Consider the following 5,005-nt stretch of genomic DNA (forward strand, 5'->3'; position numbering starts at 1 on the left):
GCAACTAGATAACTTCACAGGTTGCTATAAACATGATCTTTGTCAGCAAAGAACTTGCAAACCCAAGTTTCAAAAGTTTTGTCACTTGCACTGCATAACCAACCACACAAACCTTCATTGTCCTTGCAAGATAAGTGCACACCAACAGCAATTCTTTGATCTGTGGTAATTGGGAGTTCCTCCAACCTCTTCCATAAACTAGCATAAGGATCAACAACTTGGGGCACTGGAGGAGGAGTGGCAGCAAGGGATTGCTGGAGTGACCTCAATGTAGAGTTGATTTCTTCAGCGGACTCAACGAAATGACTCTTGGTTTTTGGTGGCTTCTTAGTAGGTGACCTGCTACCTCTTGGGTGCTTCTTACCAACTCGGCTAGTGCTAGATGATGAATTATCACCACCTACAGGTACCGGAGGTCTTTTAGGACAATGTGTTGTTGGCAAAGTGTCAGAATCCTCCTCAAGAGGGCCCTCATACTCTGGATAGCAGTTGAGGTCATACAACCCTTCATCATTATCCGAGTCATCAGAATCAATTGTGCATGTATGTTGGTCCATGGCCAAAGAACCATCAGTACTAGTGCCTGTGAATAGCTCCTGCATCTCATAGTAGAACTTGATGGGCTTAGAAAGAAAGCGCCTTGCTCTATCCTGCATGACAAGCACACACAAATTAAGATCCTAATTAAATTAGCCATATTAAGTTTCAAAAAGAAACTAAATTATACATACATTGAGGCAAGACTTTTCAGACTCGGAGATAGTTACCACACATCTAATATCATCAAAAACATTGCCACTCTTGCTAATTGCGGCGGCAATGTACTTCAAAATTTCTTTGTAGTGCCTGAAGTGACGATCAACTTGAGCAAGTGTCACCCCCATAGCAAATTTTATGTTTAAAGCATCAGCACACTTCATAAGATGATGTTTTCTGAACCTAAATCCCGCATATTGTTCCTTCATGTATTCAATGCACCAATCCAACATAAACATGGTCTGATCATCATCCCAGGAAATAGTCCTCTCACGAGAGCACCCATCACCATCAGCCTTCCCCTTTCCCTTGGCCATCGTTGTTTCTCATACAGTGAGCCATTTTAATTAAAATATAATAGGTGAGGCAAATAAGCATGAAGCGGCCAACAATTTACTAAAGATAAAATAAGTAATATAAGTTTACAGAGGTACAGCCAACATAGTTTCACATGAATCACATACATAACGACCAAATGTAACAAAATAGCACTCATGTTTGATACATAGAAATAAGGCAAAACTCTAGTTTCAAACAGACTGAATGGAACCTAAAATAAAACCCATCAACATCAGCCATACATACTAACTTCTTAATCATCTTGATCTTGAGCTGCTAAGTTATCCTCCAACATTTTTTGAGCTAGTACATCCCTTTTGTGTGCCCATGTCTGGCTCTCCTGGTAAACATCATGACAGTGTCGTCTACTCCGTGGAAGGGCCGAGTACCAAGTAGCATCATCATAGACATACTCATCAGGACCATCATCTAGGATCCAGTTATTGTGTAACGACCCAAACCTGATAAGATTCGATGTCTCTATGCTCACTGTGCTAGTCCCTGGATCGATTCGCTAGCACACACAGTACATAGGAATATCAAAGTAAAAACTGCATCATTTACTATAACGTATGATCCAAAATTTATAATGAATTACAAACTCATAGTACAGAACTAGCTTTGCTCAATATTAATAATAGCAGAAATGTAGCATAAGCAAATGATGAGTCCCATCAAGGCCCACTGGAGAACATGTTGAGTAAAGACTCGCGACCCTACTGTATCTCACTAATCATCTGAAAATCCTGCAACATGATAAGTTGCAGCCACAAAGGGTCAATACATTGAATGTACTGGCAAATCACACAATATGATATAGCAAACCTACATCCACAAGTAAACTATGACAAACAAAACACTCAAGTTAGTTTGGAGAAGAATGTCTTCACCTACCTCCACTACCTGAACTCACAACCAAATCTAATTTACTCACCCAAGATAACCCAAAGATTCTAAATAAACATGACAAGAACTTTAGGAGTATCTCTCAAGTTTGCTCTGTCAGTGGCGCATTCTCTAGGAACCATAGAGCGCTCTGCCAAGGACGCATTCACCTGATTTAAGTTCCGAAAACTATACCTCGCCTCAAGTGCGCTATGTCAGTGGCGCATTCTCTAGGGACAATAGAGCGCTCTGCCAAAGACGCATTCACCTGGTTAATAATCCCGAGCCTACAACTATAAACACTCACCACTTTCTTGGATCACTCGACACATGCCCGCGTCTACCATAGCAAGTTGATCACACCATCACATAACATAATCAATACCAAAACATGACAACACAAGATACACATATCAGGCCAAACATATATCATAGCATAAAACCACACATGCATAGCAGAATATAGGATGAGCAAAATCAAAAGTGCAAACTTGCCTTGAACGGTGATGAAGTACTCTAATGCTTAATTCTGATTCGCTTCCCACTCCGGACAATCTATACGATTAACGAAGGCACCGATAAATAAACCATATTCACATAACACCACATTAAAGTCAACAACAAAGAATTCAAATAAAAACTTAAATAACATAATATATTAGTAGGTATATCTTATCAACATGCTAGTAGGATCATAATGCAAAAAGAATCAACTAATTTGGATCAACGGTTTGAAAGGTGATGTAGGGCGGAAACCTATGTGGACGATCTTTCACGTTTGGAGTGGATCCTACGGGGAATCACGAAGAACACGCGGAAGCACAAAGGGGGAAACACGGGGAAAACGAGAGAGAGTCATGAAACAGACATAGAATCAATCACACGAGTGCTAGATCACCAAACACAAAGAGATACATATGATCCACAATCAACAAAGGTAAGGATACAAAGGTAACCGATCTTCTCCATGAGGAGGTCTTGAATCCACGAGGGGATCTTCCCACGAGGGGGTCTTGAATCTGATTGGATCTTCTCCGAGGAGGTCGCGGTCTATCTCTAATCTGAGCTAAATCAACACTAACCCTAAAAGGTACGGGCGGAGGGAGTATATATAGTCAAGGGGCGAAGGGATACACGGGCTCTGCCCAAAGAGGTTGCACGCAGGCAGGGGCGCCGGATGTCCAGGTGTCGGGCTGGATGTCCGGTGGTTCACGAGGGACCGGATGTCCGGGCTGGTGGTGCCGGATGTCCGGTGCTTCCGGAGAGGCCGGATGTCCAGTGCTGAGGGCGGATGTCCCGGCTGTTGGGGTGACCTTCTGAGCATTCGGGACGCCTGGGCCGGATATCCGGGCGGGAGGTCGGATTTCCGGTGGAAGGCCGGATGTCCGGTATTGATGCCGGATGTCTAGTCGATGTAGCCTTCTTCTGTAGAGTCTTGACATGTATATCTCCTGGGGTCGGATGTCCAGGGTCCTGGCCGGATGTCCGGTGCCTAGAGGCTGCTTTTGCCTTCTTCCATGGGTTCTCTTCATCCGTGGACTTGGGGTCTTGTTTATCTTCATGTGCATCCTCAGGAGGGTCCTCTTGGTACCTAATCATGCACAACATTCCGGATTGAGGTAGTAGCCATGTCTCGAGAGGGTCATATGATATATCACTAAGGAGAGAAGTCACCTCGGTCTCGAGAGCTCGAGCTCGTGCTCTAGTCATGGGTCCTCTTGGTGCTTGGTGAGGCGACGGAAGGTCCATGGGGATGACAGAAGGATGCTCCGCATCATCTCCCCCCCCCCTTGTGAAAGATCCGACCTCGGATCGAAATCCTCATCACCATGGTACGGGGAGAGATCGGAGACGTTGAAGATGTCACTCACGTTGTACTTGTCGCGTGGGAGATCGATCTTGTAAGCATTGTTGTTGTAGCACGCTAGCACCTTGAAGGGTCCGTCGGCTCGAGGGAGAAGCTTGGACTTGCGTTCGTTGGGGAAGCGGTCCTTGTGAAGTTGTAGCCACACGAGGTCTCCAATGTTGCATATCATGGGATGCTTGTTGACGTTGAGCTTGGTCGCTAGTCGTTGTACTTGGCGCTCGATGGTGTGTCTTCTATCTTCATGCATCTTCTTGATGTAGCTTGCACGGGCACTTGCGTCAAGGTTGGTGCGCTCTTGTAGAGGAAGAGGTAGAATGTCCAATGGGGACAACGGGTTGAAGCCGTAGACGACCTCGAAGGGGGACTTGCCGGTCGTCAAATGTCTTGCACAGTTGTAGGCGTACTCGGCGATGGGTAGACACGCCTCCCACTCCTTGATGTTCCTCTTGATCAACACGCGAAGTAGAGTGGAGAGTGTACAGTTCGTCACCTCTGTTTGGCCGTCGGTTTGAGGATGGTATGCCGAAGAGAACAATAGCTTGATGCCGAGCTTGGTGCATAGGGTCTTCCAAAAGTAACTCAAGAATTTGACGTCGCGGTCCGACACAATCGTCTTTGGCACTCCATGTATTCGCAAGATTTCCCTACAAAAGAGATTTGCAATATGTGAAGCATCGTCTATCTTGTTGCAAGGAATGAAATGTGCCATCTTAGGAAATCGGTCCACAACAACAAAGACGGAATCCTTGCCATTTTGAGTTCTAGGCAAACCAAGTACAAAATACATACTAATGTCTTCCCACGGTTGATAAGGAATAGGAAGTGGCATGTAAAGACCACGGGATTGTGCTTTAGACTTAGCTTTGCGACATATAGAGCAACGGTTGGTGAAGCGTGAGACGTCACGGAACATCTTGGGCCAAAAGTAGTTCTTGGAGAGCGTGGCGAATGTCTTGTCGCGTCCAAAGTGTCCCATGAGTCCGCCTCCATGAGCCTCTTGCAAAAGGAGCAAACGAAGAGAAGACTCGGGAATGCAAAGTTTGTTAGCTCTCATAAGATAATCATCCTTTATGTAGTATCGTTCCCAAGACGTGTGTGTCAAACACTTAGCATAAGGAGTAGCAAAAGAAGGATCATGCTCATACAAGTCTTTTATAT

At 44.9% G+C, this 5,005-nt stretch overlaps 1 pseudogene; it reads right to left on the reverse strand.

Moving 5' to 3' along the window:
- Positions 1-265: 265 nt before the first annotated feature.
- On the reverse strand, positions 266-1,073 carry LOC123157928 (uncharacterized; annotated as a pseudogene).
- Positions 1,074-5,005: the final 3,932 nt, after the last annotated feature.

The sequence above is a fragment of the Triticum aestivum genome, chromosome 7B (genome assembly GCF_018294505.1).
Source record: "Triticum aestivum cultivar Chinese Spring chromosome 7B, IWGSC CS RefSeq v2.1, whole genome shotgun sequence".
Taxonomy (NCBI): domain Eukaryota; kingdom Viridiplantae; phylum Streptophyta; class Magnoliopsida; order Poales; family Poaceae; genus Triticum; species Triticum aestivum.